Genomic DNA, 13,167 nt, shown 5'->3' with positions numbered 1-13,167 from the left:
ATCTAATGTTAAAAATAATAAAAAAATAGCTATATACTCACCGTCCGCCAGCCCCTCGGATTCAGAACAGGCCTTTTCTGCTCCTCGCGACGCTCCAGTGACCACTACATGCACTGTGATCTCGCGAGACCGCTACGTCATCATCTCGCGAGACCGCAATGCACTCTTGGGACCGGAGCGCGCGAGGAGCATCAGTAAACGCTTCGCCTGGATCCGGGGGCCAACGGAAGGTGAGTATATAACTATTTTTTATTTTAATTCTTTTTTTTAACAGGGATATGATGCCCACATTGCTATATACTACGTGGGCTGTGCAATATACTACGTGGGCTGTGCAATATACTACATGGGCTGTGCAATATACTACGTGGGCTGTGCAATATACTACGTGGCTGTGCTATATACTACGTGGGCTGTGCTATATACTATGTGGGCTGTGTTATACACTACATGGGCTGTTATATATTACGTGGACTGTGCTATATACTACGTGGGCTGTGCTATATACTACATGGGCTGTGCTATACACTACGTGGGCTGTTATATACTACGTGGGCTGTTATACACTACGTGGGCAGTGTTATACATTACGTGAGCTGTGTTATACACGACGTGGGCTGTGTTATATACTGCGTGCGTGGGCTGTTATATACTACGTGAGCTGTGTTATATCCTATGTGGGCTGTTATACACTCCGTGGCTGTGTTATATGCTATGTGGGCTGTTATACACTCCGTGGGTTGTGCTATATACTCCGTGGGCTGTGCTATATACTACATGGCTGTGCTATATACTACGTGGCTGTGCTATATACTACGTGGCTGTGCTATAAACTACGTGGCTGTGCTATTTACTACGTGGGCTGTTATATACTACGTGGCTGTGCTATATACTACGTGGCCGGCTGCGAACAATCAGTGATAGGTGCAGTCCGGCCGCGAATTGGCGCAGGATTTGAACCATGCTTCGCTAATTGGTCGCGGTTGGCCGAATCCTGTGTATTTAATGTATTATTCTAAAATCTTCATAAATAAACTACATATATATTCTAGAATACCCAATGCGTTAGAATCGGGCTACCATCTAGTTATTAATATTTGTCAAATGCCAGTATAATGAGAGAGAGAGAATGTTTAAGGCATTTTTGTTACTTACTGCAAAGTCAAAAGTTTACATACATTACATTAGTATTTGGTACCATTGTCCTTAAACTGAATGACTTGGGTCAAACGTTTGGGATATCCTTCCACTAGCTTCTCACAATAGTTGGTTGGAATTTGAGCCCTTTACTCCTGACAAAACTGGTGTAACTGATCCAGGTTTGTCAATCACCTTGCTCACACCTGCCTTTTCAGCTTTGCCCATACATGTTCAATAGGATTGAGATCAGGACTTTGTGATGGCCTCTCCAAAACATTGACTTTGTTATCCTTAAGCCAGTTTGTTACCATTTTGGCAGTATGCTTCAGATCATTATCCATTTGGAAGACCCATTTCCGCCCAAGCTTTAACTTCCTGGCTCATGTCTTTGGATGTTGCTTCAGCTTTGCCACATAACCTTCTTTTCTCATGATGCCATTTATTTTGTGAAGTGCACCAGTCCCTTATGCAGCAAAACAACCCCACAACATGATGCTGCCACCTCCGTGTTTCACAGATGGGATGGTGTTAGGCTTCCAAGCTTCTCCCTTTTTGCTCCAAACATAACGATGGACATTATGCCCAAGAAATTCAATTTTAGTTTAATCAGACCACAGGACGTCTCCAAAAATTAAGGTCAGATATTGAGAAAAACCTGCATATCAGTCTTCTCATATAGTGTATGTAAACTTCTGGTTTCAACTGTATGTCTCCTCCACGCTTATTTGCTCCTAACCCAATCGCCTCCAAGACTTCTCCCGAAAATCCCCCATCATCTGGAATTCAGTGCCCCAACACATCCAGTTATCCACTACATTTGGATCCTTCAAACGGAACCTGAAAACCCATCTCTTCAAAGAAGCATACAACCTGTAACGACCATGCTGCCACCTCAACACTATCGGAGTACTGCAGTGCACAGGCGCCGGGCCTCTCTGACCTTTCCTGGCGCCTGCGCACTGCAGTACTTTGCTCTGCCCTCAACAGGGCAGACAAAGTACGCCTGCGCCAGAGCCGCAGCGTGAAGACAAGAAGAGGACATGATCGTATGAAGATGGGAGGCCCTGGACCGCGACTCCCATCGGACCAGAACCGCAGCAGGACCGCCCCTTGGTGAGTATAATCTAACCTCTTTTTCTCATCTTTCAGGATACATCGGGGGCTTATCTACAGCATTACAGAATGCTATAGACAAGCCCCTGATGCCAGTGGGCTTAGCTCACCTTTGATTTTGGGGGTGACAGGTTCCCTTTAAATCAGAAAGTCGTGTCACACAAAATAGTTAATAAATGACATTTCCCATATGTCTACTTTACATCAGCACAATTTTTGAAACATTTTTTTTGTTAGGAAGTTAAAAGTTGACCAGCGATTTCTAATTTTTCCAACAAAATTTACAAATCCATTTTTTTTAGGGACCACCTCACATTTGAAGTGAGTTTGGAGGGTCAATATGACAATATACCCAAAAGTGACACTATTCTAAAAACTGAACCCCTCGAGATGCTCAAAACCACACTCAAGAAGATTATTAACCCTTCAGGTGCTTCACGAAAACTAAAGCAATGTGGAAGGAAAAAATTAACTTTCACTTTTTTCACAAAAAATTTACTTTAGACCCAAACTCTTATTTTCACAACGGTAACAGGAGAAAATGGACCACAAAATTTGTTGTGCAATGTCTCCAGAGTACGCAGATACTCCGTATGTGGGGAAAAGCCACTGTTTGTTTGGCAGGGCTCAGAAGGGAGGGAGCACCATTTGACTTTTTGAATGCAAAATTGTCTGGAATCAATAGTGGGCGCCATGTCAAGTTTGGATACCTCCTGATGTACAGTACCTAAACAGTGGAAACCCCCCAATTCTAACTCGAACCCTAACCCCAATCTCAACACCACAACAGTAACCCCAACACAACCGTAAATCCAACACAACCCTAACCCCAGCACAACCCTTACCCCAGCACAACCCTTACCCCAACACCACAACCGTAAACCCAACACAACACTAACCCTAGCCCCAACCCTAAGCCTAGCCCCAATTCTAACCCTAGCTCAACCCCAACCCTATCCCTATCCCTAACCCTAGCACCAACGCTAGCTGCAAAGAATGGAAAAACATTTTTTTTTTTAATTTTATTATTTTTACCTAAGGGGGTGACAAAGGGGAATTTGATTTACTATTTTTTTTTTTTTATTTTGATCATTGTGATAGGGGCTATCACAGTGATGAAAGTGAACCAATAGGAAAAATTCTCCTATTGCTACCAGGTACTATCCGGCAGATCACAGTGGGCGCACTGCACATGTGCCCGCCATTTTCTTCCAGGAAGAAGATGCGGAGGGCCGGGGGACAGAGCCGAGAGTCCGGAGATGCTGGTGGTATCGGGGGGCTCAATGGACCCCATTTCTCTCTCCTTTGGTATGCTAGATCATATCAGAGGAGAGAGAAATGAATGGAAAACCGGATTTTTTTTTTAGCAATCACAGTTATTCGGTGAATAATGGCGATCACAAGACTCTGGACATTAAAAAATGACTCGAATCATGTTCTCATGGAGATTTTCCGACTCTGCGGGGCACTATACCCTTATTTCTCAGCGCCGTTAAAAAGCGGCACTGAGGAATAAGTATCCTTAACTGCCACCGTTAAAAGGCGTATCGGCGGTCACTGAGTGGTTTAACACCATTCACTGTTCAGTATAATTGTTATGATACTAAATTTAATGATTATGATATTTACTTATGATATTTACTTTATTTTGTGGGTTGTTGTGATCATGAGAATACCAAATTTATATACATTTATATATTTTTTTTATGTTTTGTTTCTTGCAAAATAAATTACATTTAAAAAGACATTTTTTTTTTGGTCACCATATTCTGACACTCTATACTTTTTCCATAAATGGATCTGTATGAGGTTTTTTCTTGCAGGATAAGCCTGCAATTTTTTTTACTGGTACCATTTGGGGATTTGTACAAGTTTATTGTTAAGATTACTGTTTATTTTTTGGTTAGTACTTAGTAGGCATGAACAAGGAAACATTAAATTTAGGACTGTTTTTAAGTATAATTGTCATTGATGTGCACTGCATATAACAACAATCTCTCATTTTCTTCATATGTCTGGCCTGTGCGCTAGGGTGGGAAGACAGAAGTCTTTTCTTACAAAGCAAAATAATATTAAAGCCCAGATATGTTTTGCTAAACTGTACAAGTCTGCCAAAAGCATGTGGAAAAACGTGTTATGTTCTGATGAGAACAAGGTTGAACTTTTGGCCTAAATTTCAAAAGGAATATTTGGTGCCAAGCCAACACTGCACATCACAAAGAGAGCACCATACTCATAGTTAAACATGGTGGAGGCAGCATTATGCTCTGGAGCTCCTTTTTTATGGCTGACTTTAGTCAAGATGCATTATGGGAATTATGAACAGTTCCAAATATCTGTCAAATTTGCAACAAAAAAGCTGAAGATGAAGCGGAATTTCACCTTTCAGCACGTTGTTCCAAGTCAACAAGGAGATGCCCTCACTAACTGACAAATTTAGAGTTCCAGCGCAAGACAGGGTGAGCAAAGATTACCAATTCTAGTTGTGCCATGCTGATAGACTCCTACCCAAAAAGACTGAATGATGTCATAAATTCAAAGGTTAATGCAACAAAGTATTAGTTTAAGGGTGGGCATATTTATGAATTTTAGTTTTTTTATTTTCATTTTCCACCCAAAACTATTTCAGTTTTTTTTTCTATTAATTAATACAGATTGCAGGTGACAGTAACCCCTTAATCCCATTGGACGTACTATCCCGTCCAGTTGACCTGGGACTTAATTCCCAGTGACGGGATAGTACGTCCAGTGCGATCAGCCGCGCTCAAAGGGGGAGCGTGGCCGGGTGTCAGCTGACATCCGGCACTATGTGCCAGGAGCGGTCATGGACCGCCCCCGGCACATTAACCCCGGCACACTGCGATCAAACATGATCTCAGTGTTCCGGCGGTATAGGAAAGCATCGCACAGGGAGGGGGCTCCCTGCGTGCTTCCCTGAGACCCTCGGAGCAACGCGATGTGATCGCGTTGCTCTGAGGGTCTCTTACCTCCTCCTCCGGATCCAAAATGGCCACGGGGCTGCATCCGGGTCCTGCAGGGAGGTGACTTACCAGCACCTGCTCAGAGCAGGCGCCGGGAAGCCTCCCTGCTGTGCCTGTGTGATCACTGATCTGAGACAGTGCACAGCAAAGTGTCAGATCAGTGATCTGTCAATATAATATGATGCCCCCTGGGGCAAAGTAAAAAAGTTAAATAAAATTTTTTTACATATGTAAAAAAAAATATATATATATATTGTTCCAATAAATACATTCCTTTATTTAAATAAAAAAAAACTATAAAAGTACACATATTTAGTATTGCAGCATCCAAAACGACTCGACCTATAAAACTGTCCCACTAGTTAACCCCTTCAGTGAACACCGTAAATTTAAAAAAAAAAAAAAACAATGCAAAAAACAACCCTTTATTATCATACCGCCGAACAGAGTGGAATAGCACGTGATCAAAAAGACAGATCTAAATAACCATGGTACCGCTGAAAACGTCATCTTGTCCCGCAAAAAACGAGCCACCATACAGCATCATCAGTGAAAAAATAAAAAAGTTATAGTCCTCAGAATAAAGCGATGCAAAAATAATTCTTTTTTCTATAAAATAGTTTTTATCGTATAAAAGCGCCAAAACATTAAAAAATCTAAATGAGATATCGCTGTAATCGTACTGACCTGAAGAATAAAACTGCTTTATCCGTTTTACCAAATGCAGAACGGTATAAATGCCCCCCCCCCCAAAGAAATTCATGAATAGCTGGATTTTTGTCATACTGCCTCACAAAAATCGGAATAAAAAGTGATCAAAAAATGTCACGTGCCCGAATATGTTACCAATAAAAACGTCAACTCTTCCTGCAATACACAAGACCTCACATGACTCTGTGGACTAAAATATGGAAAAATTATAGCTCTCAAAATGTGGTAACACAAAAAAATATTTTTTGCAATAAAAAGCGTCTTAGTGTTTGACAGCTGCCAATCATAAAAATCCGCTAAAAAACCCACTATAAAAGTAAATCAAACCCCCCTTCATCACCCCCTTAGTTAGGGAAAAATAAAAAAAAATTTAAAAAATGCATTTATTTCCATTTTCCCATTAGAGTTAGGGCTAGGGTTAGAGTTAGGGCTAGGATTAGGGCTAGGGTTAGGGTTAAGGTTAGGGTTGGGGCTAGGGTTAGGGTTTGGATTACATTTACAGTTGGGACTAGGGTTAGGGATGTGTCAGGGTTAGGGGTGTGGTTAGGGTTATGGTTGGGATTAGGGTTAGGGGTGTGTTGGTGTTAGCGGTGTGGTTAGGGTTGGGGTTAGGGGTAGGGTTGGGGTTAGGGGTGTGGTTGGGATTAGGGGTGTGTTTGGGTTAGGGTTTCAGTTAGAATTGGGGGTTTCCATTGTTTAGGCACATCAGAGGCTCTCCAAACGCGACATGGCGTCCCATCTTAATTCCAGGCAATTTTGCATTGAAAAGTCAAACGGCACTCCTTCCCTTCCGAGCTCTGCCATGCACCCATACAGTGGTTTACCCCCACATATGGGGTATCAGCGTACTCAGGACAAATTGTACAACAACGTTTAGGGTACAATTTCTTCTGGTAACCTTGGGAAAATAAAAAAATTGGGGGCGAAAAGTTTATTTTTGTCAAAAAATATTATTTTTGATTTTTACGGCTCTACATTATAAACTTCTGTGAAGCACTGGGTGGGTCAAAGTGCTCACCACACATCTAGATAAGTTCCTTAGGGGGTCTACTTTCCAAAATGGTGTCACTTGTGGGGGGTTTCGATGTTTAGGCACATTAGTGGCTCTCCAAAAGCAACATGGTGTCCCATCTCAATTCCAGCCAATTTTGCATTGAAAAGTCAAATGGCGCTCCTTCCCTTCCGAGCTCTGCCATGCGCCCAAACAGTGGTTTACCCCCACATATGGGGTATCGGGGTACTCAGGACAAATTGTACAACAACTTTTGGGTCCATCTTCTCCTGTTACCCTTGGTAAAATAAAAAACAAATTGGAGCTGAAGTCAATTTTTTGCGAAAAAAAAATTAAATGTTCATTTTTTTTTTAAACATTACAAAAATTCCTGTGAAGCACCAGAAGGGTTAATAAACTTCTTGAATGTAGTTTTCAGCACCTTGAGTGGTGCAGTTTTTAGAATGGTGTCACACTTGGTTATTTTCTATCATATAGACCCCTCAAAATGACTTCAAATGTGATGTGGTCCCTAAAAAAAAATGGTGTTGTAAAAATGAGAAATTGCTGGTCAAATTTTTACCCTTATAACTCCCTAACAAAAAAAATTTTGTTTCCAAAATTGTGCTGATGTAAAGTAGACATGTGGGAAATGTTACTTATTAAGTATTTTGTGTGACATATCTCTGTGATTTAAGGGCATAAAAATTCAAAGTTGGGAAATTTTCACCAAATTTCGTTTTTTTTCACAAATAAACGCAGGTAATATCAAAGAAATGTTACCACTATCATGAAGTTCAATATGTCTCAAGAAAACAATGTCAGAATCACCGGGATCCATTGAAGCGTTCCAGAGTTATAACCTCATAAAGGGACAGTGGTCAGAATTGTAAAAATTGGCCCGGTCATTAACGTGCAAACCACCCTCGGGGCTTAAGGGGTTAAAGCTGGAAAAAGTTCTCAAATGATTCTTTTTGGTATGATTTTTTTAAAATACAACTTTTACATACAAGAACAATTTGCTAAAATAAAATATCAAAATAATTTGCTCTGCATTTTCATATCCTATACCCTGAATTACGTGCTGTAGCATATTTGTGGGCTGTTGTTGCATTAGCTGTATAAATATATATAGCTCTCCTGGTTAAAATTACTGTCATTGTGAACAGTAAAGCAAGTTGAGGATAAAATGATCTCCAAAAGGCTAAAGTTATAGATGACGCATTTCCTTTGTATTTTAGGTAAAAAAAAAAAAAAAAAAAAAAAAAAAAAAAGGTCATTTTTACATTATAAGAATAACAAAAAGGAAAATGGGCAGATGCAAAAGTTTGGATTCCCCTGGAGATGTGTGTGTTCAGATAACTTTGCCCAAGGTTTCAGACCTTAATTAGGCTGTTAGGATTATTGCTTGCGTTAGGAAAGGCCAGGTGATGCAAAATTTCCAGCTTTATAAAAACTTAGCCTCCTTTTAGACATCATTTACGGTTCACAATAACAGTAAATTTGACCAAACTTTTACATTATATATAATATGTATTAAAGGTTATATTTTAAGAGTGTTTTCTTTTGGGGAATATGTAAATCATTTTCTGAAACTCTTCGTGTATTTTTGATCTAAGCACTAACTACTGCGAACATCCTTCAAAATTAACCCAAATGTCTAGCCATTACTGTTTCACCTATGTGAAAGATGCTCAGATGTTTAAAGTGGTTATCTGGTACTTTTGGTATAGATAACACATCCTCAGGATAGGTAATCTATAGCAAAAGAAAGAAAGGGGTTTAGGCAGATAGCCCTAGGCAGCTCACCGACCGCCACAGGTGCACGGACCTCCGTCAGGACTAGACGTACATCCACAGTGAAACCAAGGCAGTTGTTCCAGCTCCTAAAAAAAGTTACTTTATTCTTCAATAATTAAAACATCGTAGTAGGCAGAATCCCAAGTGGATAATATGCACAAAGCAGACACTGGTGGTCCAGCGACGCGTTTCGATCCCCAATGGATCTTTGTCACCGATAGGTAATCTATACCTGTCCGGTGGGGGTGCAACACCCGGCACCCCTGCCATTCAGTTGTTCTCAGAGCGGGCCAGATGTGCCAAGTTAAGAAGCTTCACGGCACCGCTCCATCAACTGCTTAGTGGCTATGGCCGGGTTTTCGAATCAATAGGGGATGTATATGCAGTACACAGCACGCTGCCTCTATGGAGTTGACGGAGCTGTGAAGTGTAGCACGGCAACTCCGCACATCCAGCCACAGGCTGATCGAGAACATCTGATTAGTGGTGGTGACTGGTGTCGCATCCCACCGATCAGATATTAATGACCTATGTTAAGAGTCGGCCATCAACATAAAAGTCGCAGACAACCCCATTATTACTACGTCCATTGGAACTAAATCTGCATTCACACATCCATGCTACTTGTCCTAGTTCTGTCCGTTTTATAGAAATCGCTCAAACTGGATGTATTTACATGGCTGTTAAAATCACAGGTCTGAGAGCGAGATCCGTAAGACTCAGAGCAGGTCCTTCTCATCCATTTTACGGTTCAGACTCGACCGTTAAAGTCCATGGGGAGCGGTATAAAACGGATGAAACATGGAAGACAGAGTCCATTGCTAGGAGTCAATAGATTTAAAAAAAAAGGTTCAGACACTACACAGAGTGCAGTTCTATTTTTTATGGACCCATAGACTTGCTTGCCAATTTTGAGCAGACACTCAGATCAAAATCAGACAAGTTTCTGCTATTTTGCACAGACCACTCAGTCCACAGAAAACCACAGACGTGGCACAAGTGCTATTCGTGAAAACCAGCAAAATACGGGCGTATAAATGAGGCCGGGGCATAACGATCGCGTTCGCAGAGAGTGTGACTGTGACCGAGTCACTGGCGGGGCATGGCAGTGGCATGGTGTGCTACCTGTCGCTTGCATGCTGAAGTCCGCTGCCGGCTTCTACGCCAGCTATGGAAGAGGACACTGCACGTCCTGGGAGCAGGGGAAGGGGAGTAGAATCATTCGTTTTTTAAAATTTGCTGTAGAACAGGGACATTATTACTGGAAGAAGCCCCGGATGGAACCCAATTTTCCAGGGGGACATATATTACTGGAAGCGGAACAGGATAGAGGACATTATACCAGGATAGGGGATGTATATTACAGGAAGGGGCCAGGATGGAAGACATTATTACAGGAAGGGGCAAAGGAAGGGGGCATTATTCCAGGATGGGGGACATATATTAGCTGAGGATGGGGGACATATATTACTGGAAGCGGAACAGGATAGAGGACATTATACCAGGATAGGGGATGTATATTACAGGAAGGGGCCAGGATGGAAGACATTATTACAGGAAGGGGCAAAGGAAGGGGGCATTATTCCAGGATGGGGGACATATATTAGCTGAGGATGGGGGACATATATTACTGGAAGCGGAACAGGATAGAGGACATTATACCAGGATAGGGGATGTATATTACAGGAAGGGGCCAGGATGGAAGACATTATTACAGGAAGGGGCAAAGGAAGGGGGCATTATTACAGGATGGGGGACATATAATACTGAAAGGGGCTGAGGATGGGGAACATATATTACTGGAAGGGATCCATAATGGGGGGCATTATACCAGGATGTGGACATTATTACAAGAAGGGGCCCAGGATGGAGGGCATTATTACAGCAAAAGGCACATGAGAGGGGACATTATTACAGGATGTGTGACATTGTTAACTAAGAGGGCTATATCTTCACAGGACATGGACTGCTACAAAGGCCCATACACCTGACAAACATGCAAGTGGGGGCCAAGGTATACATTTTGCACTGGGGCCCATCGGACTCCAGTTACGCCCACTGATGAGGCCTTATGTTAAGTCAGTAAGGGAATATTTATTTTGCTACTGCTGTTGTGTATTGCTGGTTTACTTTGCTTCTGTGCTACATACTGAATTTATTTATCAATGAAATAGAAAATTACCATTGTAACGCAGAAATGTACAATCAGTTCTAGAATGTAATATTCATTATTAGTTTGAAATTTCCTATTTACTAAAAGTGATCCTAGGCACAGTCCTGTTTTAGGACCCGTTGAAGCGCAGGAGCGCGAGTCGGCCATTGTCTGCACTCTCTGCATTACTCCCGAGCCTATGCTTTGTTATCCATGAAATAAAGACTTCCACTTTTGGTAACAGTGATCCTAGACTAATGATATTCAGCGGTCATGTAAGAACTCTTCGAATAAGATTTTGTCTTTTTATGTTGTCGAGAATGGGAATGAATCCCGTGAATGTAAACTAGTCTTTGCCTTCTTCTATTGAGATTTGCACTCATTTTTGGGCTGTACACATCATAAATAAGGACGTTCAAATGTGTTTCTAAGTTGTTAATGAACCCGTATACTGCTCCATAGTCTCCTCCGGGTGGCGTACTACTCTTCCATAAAATTTGCTGTTAGTACGAATCTACATTACGTCTGTGTCCATGAAGCCTAAAGCCGATTGCAGAAAAACAGAAAAAAAATGTATTTGTTTTATGTCCTAAAACAAAAGAAGGATCTTCTTCATCTGTATGGTGTTTTGTATGTGCAAAGCTCAAATCTGTATATTGTCCGTACGGCAGTTTCTAACATCCACATGACATCTGTGTATTATGAGGTCAACAAAAAAAGATCCAGTTCAGTTTCTTGTATTGTTTTACCAATGGATTCCTAAAAGAAAGGACATAATACGGGCATTGTCCATGCTTCCTGTATTACACACCCATCGAGTTCAGTGTGAAAATCCTGTACGTACTGTATTTTTTTCCTGTATTCATATGGAAAAATCTTTGTCTGAATTGTGCCATAGACTCGCATCGATCCTGTCCTGCACAGAAAATAATTACGCTCCTTAAACTCCACTTTAAGGATATATATATATTTTTTTTATCCTTGATGAATATGCTAAGCAAAACACATACTTTCTTACCTGAACGGACAGGTAGAATTAATCGGACATGTGGAACTTTGAAAAAGATTAGACGATATTCCGGACTTAGAAGTTGTGTGTACTCACATGCGGGTGCTGACTGCAGTCCTAGCCCCGTGAAGGTGCGCGCCCTTCTGAGCCTCTACTTCTTTTCCATAGTGTGTACACGCCTCTCACACATTACTATGTTGTCACCAACACCTACATCCTTCAGTTGGCTTCAGAGCAACGCTGACAAAAGGGAATTCATTTCTACAGAGACAAGAGTCACCATAGTACCATAACTATGCAAGAATAGTAATACCAGGGCACTGCAGTCCAGTGCTACAGTCAGGGAGCACAACAAGCTCAAAGTCAACTTTGCAAGAAAAAGCCATAGAGCCGAGAGCGGAAACTAGAAATGCAGGTTTGTATGCTCTGCTGAGAAATATTTTAACCATGATACCATAGTGATACTCTTGTACTGTAGGGTAGAGCACATGACATACTACGAGTCCAAAAAAGTGCATTGCTGCAATAAAAAATTAAAAAAACTAAACATGACAACCAAATAACCAGTCAAATATTATATTTTCAAGAGAATCTGTCACCAGGTTTTGGTACCACAAAACACATAATGTAGAGACAAAGACACTGATTGCAGAGATATGTCACTTACTGGGCTGCTTGCTGTCATTTTGATAAAATCAGCTTTTGCTCCTGCAGATCGCACAGCTCTCTGAATGCTGAGCTCTTTATGACCCCACCCACACCACTGATTGGCAGCTTTCTGTGTACACTGCTTATAGGCAGAAAGGTGCCAATCAGTGGTGGGGGCAGGGTTATAAAGAGCTCATGGATAGGCTGGACTGCCAAACCAGTCATGCTGAAGGATGTTGCAGGAAGCAGATCGCTCTCCACGGCGTCTCCAGATTCTGTCACGTCTCACATGTGCTCAGTGTGAACCTGCTTTCATCTGTGAAGAGCACAGGGCGCCAGTGGCGAATTTGCCAATCCGAATGTTCTGTGGCAAATCCAAGTGTCCTGCACGGTATTGGGCTGTGAGCACAACCCCCATCTGTGGACGTCAGGCCCTCAGACCATCCTCATGGAGTCGGTTTCTAACCATTTGTGCAGACACATGCACATTTGTGGCCTGCTGGAGGTCATTTTGCAGGGCTCTGGCAGTGCTCCTCCTGGCACAAAGGCTGAGGTAGCGGTCCTGCTGCTGAGTTGTTGCCCTCCTATGGTCCCCTCCACATCTCCTGGTGTACTGTCCTGA

The 13,167-nt window shown here is 41.9% G+C and overlaps 1 protein-coding gene across 2 annotated transcripts in view; it reads right to left on the bottom strand.

Annotated features, from left to right (window-relative positions):
* STOML3 (stomatin like 3) overlaps positions 1 to 12,131 on the bottom strand; it is a 45,061-nt gene extending 32,930 nt beyond the window's left edge. Inside the window, exon 1 of one of the 2 annotated variants that reach the window (XM_077298179.1) lies at positions 11,994 to 12,131. The gene's annotated coding sequence lies outside the window, so the exon portion shown is untranslated. Of the gene's footprint in view, positions 1 to 11,906 lie in introns of both variants that reach the window. The other variant, XM_077298180.1, reaches the window with a different exon arrangement.
* Between the last annotated feature and the right edge of the window lie 1,036 nt (positions 12,132 to 13,167).

The sequence above is a fragment of the Ranitomeya variabilis genome, chromosome 3 (assembly GCF_051348905.1).
Source record: "Ranitomeya variabilis isolate aRanVar5 chromosome 3, aRanVar5.hap1, whole genome shotgun sequence".
Taxonomy (NCBI): Eukaryota; Metazoa; Chordata; class Amphibia; order Anura; family Dendrobatidae; genus Ranitomeya; species Ranitomeya variabilis.
This window is presented reverse-complemented; position numbering and strand designations above follow the sequence as displayed.